This window comes from Rhopalosiphum maidis, chromosome 1 (genome assembly GCF_003676215.2).
Source record: "Rhopalosiphum maidis isolate BTI-1 chromosome 1, ASM367621v3, whole genome shotgun sequence".
NCBI classification, from domain to species: Eukaryota; Metazoa; Arthropoda; class Insecta; order Hemiptera; family Aphididae; genus Rhopalosiphum; species Rhopalosiphum maidis.
This window is the reverse complement of record NC_040877.1, coordinates 10,551,339-10,565,971: the sequence shown is the minus strand read 5'-3', so window position 1 is coordinate 10,565,971 and position 14,633 is coordinate 10,551,339. Positions and strand designations below refer to the sequence as shown.

At 25.3% G+C, this 14,633-nt stretch overlaps 1 protein-coding gene and 1 non-coding gene across 4 annotated transcripts in view; one reads left to right on the top strand and one right to left on the bottom strand.

Annotated features, from left to right (window-relative positions):
* The window catches only part of LOC113549082, a 219,531-nt gene that overhangs the window by 91,077 nt on the left and 113,821 nt on the right, over positions 1–14,633 (bottom strand). The gene's annotated exons all lie outside the window — the stretch shown is intronic.
* On the top strand, positions 12,773–12,855 carry Trnal-cag. The gene has a single exon. It is a non-coding gene; the product is annotated as a tRNA-Leu (tRNA).

The window sequence follows — 14,633 nt, the reverse complement described above, 5'->3', positions numbered from 1 at the left end:
AATTTAAATACTTACCAAGAAAAACCTGTTATAAAAATCAGTCAGGTAAAAAACTATTGTTATTATCATTAGTACATTTTAAATTTCTTATTATTAGCGATGCGGGCAAATTACATTATAATATGAAGAATTATTTTCATGTTATTTGCAGTGACGTTTAAAGGACCATCTTTGAAGTTTTATGTGGAAATTGTTTTGATACTTACAAAACACTGATTGATAAGAACTAAAAATACGTAAGATACTTAAAATAGGGGAAAACTCGAATTCTGTATTTACGCATTTTCTAACCTGAACATGACATGCGAATCCAGTTGGATAGGATACTAACGATTTCTACTATCTCTCATTCACTCACTCTTACTCTTGTATTTTATCAATCTATCCCCACTCACTTCCGTTCACTATAAGCTCTGTTCTACGTTCGTTGTTCATGTGTCATTAACATTTTATAAAAGCTTGGAGTTAGTTCAAAACTTTTCAGTACACTTTGTACCTAGTTGATTTTGACTTAGTTATTTTGACGTATTGCAGAGTCACAGTACAAAGAAAAAAGTGATAATACCAAATACCGATACCACCTACATTTTTATAACATATTAATGATACCAGACACAATCTATTATAATATAATTAATTTATAATATTTTACTTAACGTATTAATGTATTTTTATTTATTTTTTTTTTTTACACAACTTGTAATAATTAAACTTTCCATTGTAGTTTTGTAAATATTTGGAGAATGTAAATTAAATTTAAATTTCAAATAACTATTAGAACATTTTTAAGTAAATATGAATAAATATATAAAATTGATTTTTATCTTATTTGTGTTTTTTTATGCTAAATAAAATCAATTTTTTCTTTTTATAACGACGATTTTAGTTTCGGTATTTTTAGATTCTGAACAGAAGGATGAATGTATTGATTTTTGTGTGTGTGTGATTTTTTCATGTGTCAGTCTTCTCTTTTTGGGGTAATAAAAATACCAAAATTTTAAACTTTGTGGTTGGTTTCTGGTAGTAGATAGGATCTAGTTGCTATTTTGTGGAACCAATAATAAAATTATCTAGTACTTATTTTAATAATTGGGAAAAACATAAAAACAAAACAAAACAAAAACTGGAATTGTTACGCTAAATAAATTTTCCACAAAATTGAATTCTTTATTTTGTTATAATAAAAAACAACTAACCATAAAAACTTCAAACTTTCACAGTGTTTAAATAATAATTTTCAAAATATTTTGACTCCTTTTAAGTTATATCTGTATATAATATATAGTAGTGGCGCCAAGATTTTTTCTAAGTTGGGCCAATGAGAGGCCAACAATTATAAGGTGGTGCCTCAAAAAATTAAAAATGAGTTTTTCACATCACCTACACCAGTATTAACATTATTTACTACGACATAGTATACAGTGACTATAGTTTATATGGATTATGGGAATTACATACCTATGAATTATTTACTTTGCCCAAACATCTTAGACATTGTATACAATGTCCGAGCATTGAAGTACATTACTGATTTATCTACTTGGACTGTAAAATAATATAGATGGTTTAAATTTCAATAAAAAAATTATTCATTATATCAGAATTTTGGACATTTAATACAAAATGTCACATAATTTATAATTATATCTGTATAAAAAACTTAAAAATATATAATTCAAACTAGAACTAAAAATCTAAAAAATATATTTACACGTTTATTTTTGATGGACATTTGAAGTTCAGACCTGGAGAAATTCACATATTTAAACAAATAATAACGATATTTATTTTTTTTTGTTATTTAAACACATTATCCGTAAACTTAATACGTTTACATATATTATAAATTTTACTATACGCAATGAAATTGTAAAAACATGTAGATTAATTTTAATATATTACCTATTTATACCATGAACCTATTCATACTGTGTTAAGTTAAGGGATATTATCGAATCAAAAGTTAATATTACTAATGTAATAGATTAATTTGGTATAAATTATATTTATTATTATTCTAATACGTGAATATTGATAATATAATAAATTCAATGTTTTCAGAAAAATTAAATTTACTTACTGTAACACTATAATATAAATTACTTTAATATCAATATCAAAAAATATATCATTAAATGTACTTAGTGATTAAACTGACAGACTGTCTCCGCTCAAAATCGTTTTTCATATACAATGATATATCATTGAATTCAAATTTGACACATTCATAACAGTAAACCACTCCACGCCTACTGTACAGCAGATCGGTTATGTACCCACTTTCCACCTTAGTAATCGATGAACTTAATTATTTTCATGGTACATTGCATTAAAATAAAATTATTAAATAGCGTTTGAAATAAATTTGTATACACAGCCAATGAGTTTATATTTTATTTACAATCTCGTATGCAAATAGAAAATATAATTACTTACTATTCATTATTAATAATATTCTTGTTGAACTATCAACAGATTTAAACTGTAATATAATCGTTTCATTTGTTTCTTCATGTATAATTTCTTCAAAAACTATTTGGAACTATGTAGATTATTTAAAAAAATTAATCTCTTATTTAATTGATTTTGAACACTTTAAATATGTTATACTCGAGCTAAAACATGCTTTGTAAGTATTCATATTATTTACTACAATTAACGGACGCAGTTTTGAACTTATTCAATGTTTATCTGATCATATTAAATGAATTGATGCCAAGTAATCACTAAATTCTCAGTTATCAAACGAATCAAACAGAAAAAAGGAGTGCGGATACAGGTGGTAGAGATACATAGAGATATATTACGTGATTTTGAAACCTATCCCAAAATACTGAAGGAAGGAGTTAAATAAAAACTTAGATTTTTAATAAAAGACGGAGAAGGATTACAAAGGGAATTTTAACTTCCTTGGATAACGTATATCGTTTTTTGGGGAATGTCACTTTAGTGACTTTGTTTAGATTAAGATAGAGATTAACGTTTCGAGGCCATGTAAAGATGGTACAAAGTTCTGCGTAAAAAAATCAATGTGTGAATCTATTTTACTAAATATTTCAATGTCATCCGTAAATAAAATGTAAAAGAAAATTTTGAAAAATATTCATATACAGTATAATAAATTAAATTATTATACATAATAAATATTATGCTCTATTAATACAGCAAAGTTATGAAAAACATTATCATTCTAAGGAGCAATAACAAAATATATTTACAAGAAAATAAAATTTCTAAATCAAATCACATATCTATGCCATAGACGTAACTAGTTCTTTAAGTTAAGAGGAACTATAGAGTTCTGAAAATATTTTATAGCAAAATAAAGTTAATATGGGAACATTATTAATCCCACGCAGCTATAAGTTTTAATTTATTTGAATTATCTAGAAAAATAATGAGTAAACTTTAGATAGATTAATAATTAATAATGCATACAAATTCTTTGTTTTACCTGAATTTTATAAAAATTCAAAATATATATTATACGAAATATAATAATTAGTAATATACAACATCAAAAACCGTAAGTATATGCAGTACATGGTAGGTATACTTCTTTAGTTTGATATTTTTATAATTCTAGGTGGGATTGAAATCATAAACGATCTTACATCACACTGGCATTTTAATATTTTTCTCTATATAAACATTATAAACGATATTAAATAGCAAAAGGGCATATTTCAATATATATTTTTTATTTATATTATTTACACATACGGATATTTTCATTGACTAATTAAGGTCTTATAGGAAATAAATAATTCAAATATGATATTGTTAATATTTTTGCATCACAACCCAAAAATGTTTATTTAAACTTTAAAGTATATTTTTTTTTTATATAAAAAAGGTAATTTAAACACTTAGTGAAAATGTCAAGTTTCCATAGTTATTCGATTTTTATAGTTATAACAAAATTAAGATATCAATTTTGACAAAAACCTATTTAGCGTAAAAATTCCTGTTTTTCTTTAGTTTGTTTTGTTTTTTCCGTTTATTAATATAAGTATCAGATAATTTTGCTCATCAAAATGTTAACATAATCCAATCTGCTGCCACAAATTACCACCTAAGTTTGAAATTGAAGCATTTTTACTATGCTAAAAGTCTTTAGTAAAAGATGATAATAGATACACTATTGTAAAATCAATAGATTCGCCATCCACCTAAAATATAAAATTAATTAGATATTTCATGAATTTCTGATTCATATTACTTGAAATCTATTCTATTATTTTCTTAAAAGATCACCAACTGGATAAATGTTGATAGGAAAATTCATTCGATTGACATACGACTATACGAGTACTTAGTAATTAATATATTATATTGAATTATATTACTTAATTTGGAATTGTTTAAATTTCCCGGACGATATTTTCTATGTCATAAGACATATTTACCATTATTGAATTATTATAATTAATATCAATTTATTACAGAACACCCTGAATATTTATTTATTTAAATGTTCTCTATTACTCAAATTACAAAAAATGAAATAAAATAAATAATTTTTAATTTTATCCGTACGAATTATTAATAAAATAACCTTGCTGAAAAACCAAATTATTATACATACATTAAGAAATCTTAGAATTATTATCCAATATTCCAATGCCTATTAGCTTATTAGTTATGAGTTAAGAAGTTTTTAAAAATACATTTTTTTGACTAGTTTAGGTTAAACTCTAATTAAAGTATTCAATTAAGGTAATAACCTTCACATTTAGGTACATCATATTTATACAGTATTACGTACCCACCGAGATCTTAGTGGTGGTAGATTCAAGAATAGATCAGACAAGCACTTTCCCTATTTTAGCATACTACCAATAGTTTAACAAGGCAAATATATGTTCTCACAAAAGAAAAAGCAGGTAAAAGTTACTCATAGGTTCCTATATGAAAAAAACACCTATTGGTATATATACTTAATTACCCTACACAAATAATAAAAACTTAAAATATGTTGTTTCGAACATCCAAAAAATATATCTCTCTTTAGGAAAATGACATCATTTCAATACCATCTATAGTAGTTGAAATTTCTTAAATACAGTGCGGTTAATTTTTTTTTATTTTTTAGTATTTTTATTACATAAAAAACTTCTTTAACCCAATTTCTAATAATCAATGAGTACTGATTTCAACAAAATTAATTTAACTCCAATGCAATTTTGTATCATTAGTAATAAATATACGCCCATCGCCCAGTGCCCAGACGATAGTAGATACCTACCCGTTAAGATTATATTATAATGTTATTTTTTATTATATGTATACAGTAAAAAAATAATAATACATTGAATTGTATTTCCGTGTATAAATTTATATATGTATTTGTATATTTTTGTTCGTGTAGTACGGGTATTCGTTTCTGTATAGAAACTTGCATAATATTTTACATATAACTGTTTACTGCTGTGTTCCGTGTAGGCATTTATTAAAACCTGATAATAAACTAGATAATTGATTAATAAGTTGTGAGCGTTATAGCATACAGCTTCCGAGTTTATTGACTTTGATAATGATTACACCTTATTTGAGAACAAAGATGGAAGAAAATCGATTTGCCGATCGCATTTTATTACACTATCAATGTAAAATTAACGTGAATTCAGAACGGCTACCTAATAGATTAATTATTTCCTAAATAATATTATAATATATTACATGGAACTAAAATAGTTGGTAATATTATTATAATACCCTTCACACACACACACAAAAAGAAATAGGCTATTAATCATTTTTTTTACAACTTCATCGACCGACTGATATCGAAATATTGTTAAGTGTGGGAGTGTAATATTATCTCTATGTTCGTAGTCATATCATAATATCATTGTAATATCACCGTAATACAACCCTCGTTCAAAATTAATTTTCATATTCGATGATTATTAAAACATGTTACTATAGACTATAGTCTATTTCGTTATAACGATATCTATTTTACACTTGTGTTGGACAATGGACCGGAATTTTACCAGCTTACTAAGTAGCTAGTTTAATCAATATTTACATGGTAATTGGTAATAGTTCCTGTGTTTTATGGTATACAATATGTCAATATGTTTTTTAATGTATATTATATTACTAATTAAAATGATTAGTGAGTGTATTATGATGATTTCTTGGTTAAACGTATCGTTCTAGTTGAAAGGTTCTATCAATAGATACCCTCTGCAATAATGACATTCCGTTTCTATTATTATAATATATTTATGGTTCATAATATTATTTACTTGCCGTATTTCTAAATATAGACTATACGATTTCATAATAATATTATAGGCAGATGTTGTTTAAAATTTAAATAAATTATTATTTTATAGTATCTAATGGACATTTATCATTGTTAGTCATATAACTATCATTTCCGCCAGTTAAATATATTTGTAAAATGCAATTAAAATATATAATATTCTCGTATACTCAAACTAATTATTGCAACACTTGATAACTAGTAACAATTAACTAGTTATAGTTTCATACTATAGACCATTGGTTGTGCAAGGAACGGCATATTATATGTATTTGTGTATTAAATGTCCAACAGAGTAGCCGCAGTTTAACTACTATGGTCCAAGGTGAACAAAACATCATAGAAATGCACTTTCAACCTTTAATTTCATTTTCATGTAGAAAATCGTTACTAATAATAATATTAACTAAGTGAAAATGCTATACATACATATTGAAAGCAAAGGTACCTAACGTCGTATCTATAATCTATGTATCTATTGTAAAATATATTATTGCCCGATGTTTATATCGATTATAATAAAAATATATGTTTATTTTTTATTGTTTTCTTGATTTATTATAATTAAAATATTCAATAAAAAAAAGGTTGAATAGGGTTTTTAATAAAACACTTCTCAAATATTTAATTTTGTTTCAAGAGCGACAGAAGTCTGTGATCGTAGTTGGACGATATTATTCTATGAAAGAAATGTTCAGCACTTCTTCAGCTGCTCAACGATAAGAAATCCGTCCGTGTCGTTTGAAAAACGATATATTTTATCATCTCAAAGCGAGACTTTAAATGTACTTCAATGACAAATATTAAAGTAAGAATCTAATATAATCATGACGGTCACTATTTTATTTTTAGGTTCTATAAGAATTAACGATATATCACGTTTACTACAAAAAAATAAATATTAAATTTATAATAAAATAACAAGTATCTAATTTTATTAAACTATTGAGTTACTGTTTTTTATGGAATAATACACGTTATTCTTACGGTAAATTCCTAAATTTGCCCTAGTCCCTGAACATTAAATAATTAAATAATACTATTATAGTACCTATTATCTTAATTAGTTTTTAGTAGTTTATTAACCGATTTTCCGTGGAATACAAGTATCCGTATGTGTGCCATACTGTAGTGGTCGTGGTACATGCAAATTATCGTATTATTAGTATTAGTTAACAGTAGATAGGTATATTAATTGTAAATGTGTATAAAATTACTCTAGAATCAATTTAATTGGGTATAGACAATTTTAATTTATTTAAATAATAATTAAATGTTTTAAGACCTTATAATGCATATTTTTTTAATTACTTAATAAAAATCGTTTGAATACTAGTAGGACTATAGGTTTATAGAACTTTTTTTAATTTTATAAATAATATACACTTATAATTTGTTAAAATTGTAATAAAATAAATATTCAACAAAGTTTAAAAAAAAAGAATATATTTTATAAAACTTAGTAGGGTGAATCAACGATTATTTTTAGTTTAATTGAATTACCTATTTATTATTGTAGGTATATCGTATATCATATTATAATATTATCTAATTAACATTATTGGTTGAATGTGTACTAGTCCGTTTAATATTATTCTAGCAGTGAGATTTAGACTGCTCGTGATAAATATTAATATGACATATTTAAACTATGAACAAAAAAAAAACATTTGAAAATTTGAAGTTAATACAAATAGAATATATACGGTTATAAATTAATATAGTTTATACAGTAGGTATATCACATTTTACAGAATCCCAATTTTCTAAAAAAAAAGATATATCTTACCGAACTACCTACATCTACAAAAATAATGGTTCCATTAAGATTGTACTCGTAATAATCAAATTTTATTTTATATGTAAATGCAACCGCTTCAATGTCCAATTCCTCGTATAAATAGTACCTACCAACCCTTTACGTGCAAAGAATACCATTTTTAAATTGATACTTGATTAAAATAATAAAACTACATGAGCGACGCGCGACGGGCGTAGTATGCAATGCATGGGGGATATTATGTGAGCTACAGCTCCCACAGAAACTTTTGTAGCCCCCTCACGGTGTTTACTTTTATTTAAAACATTTTATCCGAAATTAGTTTAAAATTGTTTTATAATTTACCCTGAAATTTATCAAGGCTTCAAATATTAACAGTGTAATATATTTTTATTGACAATATTACTGTACTTACATAGGTTACATATACATTATTTAATTTTATCATAAATTTTATAAATATATATTATTATTATCATTATTACGTAATAGTTATTTATTTATTTCAGAATTTCTCTCGAAACTGAGCTCTGTTAATCTGTTGTTAGCTTGTGTACTGCGAATCCACACGTCTGTTTTTTTCTTTTTAAAATCATATTTCATACATATTTAATTAATTTTACTTTCTTTGTTTCTTTGTTTCTTGTTTTTTCTTTTAAAAATGTTCATTATATTGAATAGAAAGAAAAAGTCTAACAAGAAAATATTATCACCAACTAAAGATAACGAAGACATTGCAGTGAATGATCCAAATACAGTAAATAATAAATTTAAAATTGATAATTTGTTAATACACTCAATACTGGATGATATTAACAATATTCAACCCAGCATTCTGAAATTACATTAATTGACTTTTAAATATTGTAAATTAAATTGTCAGGTTAAGAAGGAGTCAGACATAAATTGTTTTTTTCTGAAAACTGTAATCTTTACTTTTAATTGAAATTTTGTAAGTATTAGGGAGTTTTTGGAATTTTTTTTTCTATATTATAGCCCCCAAAAGATAATTATACCTAACTACGCCCATGTTAAACTAACTTTGTTAATATTATGTCCAATAAAACCATTTAAAATTCTTAATACATTTTTTTTTTTTATTCAAACATTAAATGTACCCATTGATTTTATATTTATTTAATTTTCGCTATGTACTATATATGCGAACAATAAGTAATATTATTTGATATTATAGTTTTAAGGATGTTAAAAATTAATATTTTTTCAACACTTAAATGTAAACATATTTTTACATAAAAAATCATGTAAAATAAAGGTGAAATAAAATTTCTCTATGATATACATAATATAAATATTGTTATTGTTAATATTTTTTTTTTTTTAGTACGTAGTGTTCTAAAAAGTTCTTAATCGCCATTTTTAATTGATGCTAAATTACTAAAAAATAATAAATTAATTGTTTTTTTTTTTTTTTTTTTTTTAATAGAGAATGAATAACGCGTAGCAATTTTAAAATAACTATATTTCTGATATTCTGTCTCAAATATAATATACAATACAATATAATTTTAAATGTATAATATATTATATTTATGCATTATATTGTTAATACATTTTACATGATAAAACATGATTGTTTTCTGTTTTTATTGTTATAAAATACATTTTATTTGAAGGTTCTCATGTTTATCATCAAAAATGATATCTGTAGGTAATACACTCGTATGTGGTAATTATGGTATTAATAATGATAATATGATATATTATATTAAAAAGAGAAATGATCAAAGAACATAGACTAAAAAGAAAATAAATACCTTTAATAATCAAAAGGATCTACCAGGATTACAAAGAAACGTATCTACAAAAAGGTTGCAGTACGTTCAAACGAGCTGGTTAATGGTGGGTCAAATAAGGAATAAAATAAAATCTAAGAAAATACTCGGCGGATAAGGCAGGTATACAACAGGAAACGGCTATAAGTGTAAGTATTCTTAAGAAGTATCGACGTACAGTAGTACAGATTGTTCGCCAATTTCGATTCAACTTTGAGTATTTTCATGTACAATAACAATTCTACATTTTACTCAAAAGAAAATTAAATGAAAGAATACAAAAGTGTAGGTACATACTTTACTTTACGACTTTAAAATATTCATTGTGGGTAGGAAAGTATAATGAACTGGAATGCTGGATTATTTAGCCTTGACATTATTAATAAATTAATATCAATTATTCTACTAACAATTATTATTATTTTTGTTTAATGTTAACTAAACAGTATAAAACATATTGCATTATGTAGTTATGTAATATTATGTAGATATGTACTCAAAACAAAAATTAATAATAAAATACAAATATTTAAAACTTCAAGAAAAAAACATAGCACATAAGCAAGTCAAATATTGAGTTTGAATAAAAAAAAATGTATTTATAATAATACAATACTTATAAATATTATAACCTATATCGTACATCATCTACTATATATGGATATATCTATAGTGATTTTTAATACTACACAATATATTATATTATATGCTACTATGCTTATTAATAATTAATTGTATGCATAGAGGTTATACTTATACATTTATTCAAGTTTTTTTTTAAATTTATTCAAGTTCTGATTTTTATAAGTAGGTATCTGGTATACACGAGATCAAAATATTTTTTTACATTTTAAGGGCTAGAGGATAATAGGACCAGTTTATTCTTTATAAACCTTTTATTTGGATTTTATACGTATTGTATAGCTATACATAGGTATCTACATATTATATTCAGCGAAACTACAATAAGTATAAAATTATGTTCATAGAGGTGTCCTAGTACGAGATGTTTTTGAATAATATATAGTTATATACATATTATATGTCTTAGGTGACTAATGTGAGTCTTACCTTGACGCATCACTCGGTACATAATCCTTAGAAAACAGGCGACGCGTTTGTCGGACCAAAAGTAACAGGGCTCGCATATAATATAGGCATGCTTTATAAGACTGATTTCATCATCGTATACTACACGTCATTACTATATTATTGAGTGGTATTTAAGTTCACTTTAATACTTCACGATATATTATTGAGTTATACAATTATGCGTTTGTGGACGACGACAAAAATGGTTTGATCTAGAATCGAACAGCGGAGGAAAATTTCAGTAAAAAAATTGCGGTTATATATAATTATTTAGTCATCCGTACAATTCAACTTGTTTGTAACATGTTACCAACATTTTGTAACCTACATCTGTTAAATATGCGGAACGCAACACAGCTCGGGGTAATGAAAATTCGGCTTTAAACATATTTATTGACGGCGGTCATCTCTACCGTAGACCGTGGTTCAAAATATATAGGTACCGTGGTTTAAAATAGATAGTTACCGTGGTAGCGTGGTTTACCTACTTGACATCACTTGCTAGCGAGTTACCGCGTTATTTTTCATCGTCGTAACTTACATACACATCTTCGTGCGTCTATTTATAAATATATTCTATTATTACAACTACCTATTATTTGATCAATTTATCTTTGTAAGTTGTAACAGTAATTAAAAAAAATTTGAAGTACACAATAATATAATACTTCCAATAAATATTCTAATAATAGACAGGTAATGGCACAACAGGTAAACAGCAACAACAGTACACCGGCCTATCAAGATGCTTTTAAAATCAGACGAGGTACAAATGGCCACCTTGCCGCTCCACCAGACCTAATGACGACACTGTAGAATGTGCGTATTAATAGGAACAATAGTGGACAGTGGTCTGAAGACGTATAGTGCCACAACATTATGTTTGTCATGATAAGTTTACGGTGAAATGTAGTCTTGTAAATTAATAAACTTCCCAACTTCATCATTTTTAGTCCGACGATATGTGTCGTCTGTAATTACGATCTGAGCCGAAGTTATAGCCGTCAGGTACAGGTTCCTTGCTGGAATATGCACATATTGCGGAGTTATCAGATATTCACACGATTCAATTAGGTCGTATACGCATACCGCGCGTACTCGAATACAATTTAATAAATACCTAGGTGTACACAATCCAAAATATAGAGCACTTTATTGAAACAGTGTTTTACTGGTGTTCTATGCGGTCACCGCATAGAATGATGACTTCTGAAAAACTGTTTTTCGTCTTGTCTTCTTAAATTATATAGGTACCTCTGTAATCATAAGCGTAACTAACTCTTTAAGTTGGGGGAGGCTAAATTCCTAAAAATGTTTACCTATATCAATTTTTCTTTTTAATTTAATTATTATTTATTGTTTCTATTGGTGTTTATATACAACTGATTTGAATGATTATTTGTTTATATGAAACATTATATTTTGTAATATTGTAGGAAAAAATAAAGTTAATACTAATATGTTTATATGCACATACATTTATACAAAAATTTGGGGGGAGGGCTGAAGCCCACCCAAGCACCTCTCTAGTTACGCCTATGTCTGTAATCATGCCTTAGTTTTTTACGTACCAATATAATGCATTATATTATTATCTACCTATCTACAACAATCGATGACATTTATTGTATTTATTCTTATTATCATATCGCTGTATTTAAATATTAAAATGTGTGTTTTAAATGCTTTTATTGATAAATGTATAAAGAACATGTTGAACCTTGGTGTAATAGATCCGTTATTTATTTATTATTAGACAACTATTATGTTGAAATTAATCATAAGTGATACAGTTAAATAACGACAATAAATACTGACAACAACATCGTCAGGATGGCCGAGTGGTCTAAGGCGCTGCGTTCAGGTCGCAGTCCACTCTGTGGGCGTGGGTTCGAATCCCACTTCTGACAAATTAAATTTTTGCATTTTTTTCACATTCATAAACATTATCCATAATATTATTATTGAATATAAAAACTCCATAATATCATATACAAATTATTACAACAATTATTATTGTTTTCAATCCTAAAAATTTGAAAACAATTCGATAAAAATAACATTTTATCAGATTCCCATTAGTAATTTCCTAAACATAAGGATTTATACCTAAATATTAATAACTTTATTCATTAGTATTGTATAATTTATGGGAAATATTTTAAAGCAAAGATTGAATGTAATTCTACTAACATCCGAAATTGATGAGATCAAAATAAAGTAAAAGATAAAAAAAAATACATATCCGTAACATTTATTATATTTTATTGTCTTTAATATGTGTATATACAATAAAGTTTCTCTAGCTATAGAATACAAATTTACAACCTTTATTATAAATGTAAAATATATAAAAATAAGATTTTTATATTTATTGGCAGTGATTATGCGATAAAAGGTTGTAAAAGAAAAAAAACACTGCTATGTCCTCTATTGTAGGCATCGTATATATGTAGTCGAGACTATGTTGGGGATGATTTAAATTTGATTTCAATGGACAATGATTATAACTTATAATTTATAAGAGCTGAGTTTGTAGTAGGAATTTATGATAAATAATGATTCTAAGCGAAAATTAATATTTACATTGTTGCACCCCATATATTTATTATGAATTAATATCTAGTAGGTAAATTTTTTTTTGTTAGTTATAGATACTGTACCGCCTATAGATTAAACTAATATTTGCAAAAACAAATCACATAATGTGTATCTATAGTTATATTATTATAATATTATTTCATATAATAATTAATATTACTAGCTTTTTTATGAACTTACAACTTACAAGTAAATAAACTATTTTACCATATAGGTAAGTAAGGATGACAATATAGCATGATTAAATTGGTGATACAAGAAGCTTTCAATTCATAAAAATATATTGGAAATTTGAATGTGTAAATTAAAATAATAGTATACGTAAGCAACGGCAAAAAGTTTCAAGCCATTACGAATAACACTTTATGAATTACAACTACTACAAGAACATAATTAAAATCGTTATTTTTTGTTTAAATATCCAATTTTTTGTCTAATGTCTAAAAGAACAATAATAATTGTAAATATGATTTTTTTTTAATTTAAGATTTCTGTTAGAATAAATCATAAGAAACTCTTTATTATATTTTTAAGCCTTAGATATTAAAATTAAAAATTATATACATTTTTAATTTCAAAATATTTTGTACATTTTCGAGATCTTCACAAATTTTGTAAAAATTTGAAATTCAATTGTTCAGTCAATGGACTATAGAATAGACTATTCCAGTAATTTCAGAAAATATTAATAAAGAACTCAAGGTCAATTTTAAGAATTTTTTTAGTAAAAACAAACATTTTATCATTGATATATTCGCAAATAGTTTACATAAATTGAAAAAAACTCAATAAAATTCAAATATCTATAAACGGCGCATTAAGAGTTACAATGTTTTGAAAGTTATAATAGCTAATAAGATAATATTTAACTATAGTTTATATGAATATTTAGTAAATATTTGAAATCTCTACAGTATACGAACAAATAACAATTATCACTAGAACACATTTTACATAATTATTATATCATTTTTATTAATTGGTTATAATATTTTAATAAATAATATTTAATCATTTTTATAACCAAAACACAGTTTTTATAAGTTATAATTAAATAATTTTAACGATCAGCATCCACAAATTGCAT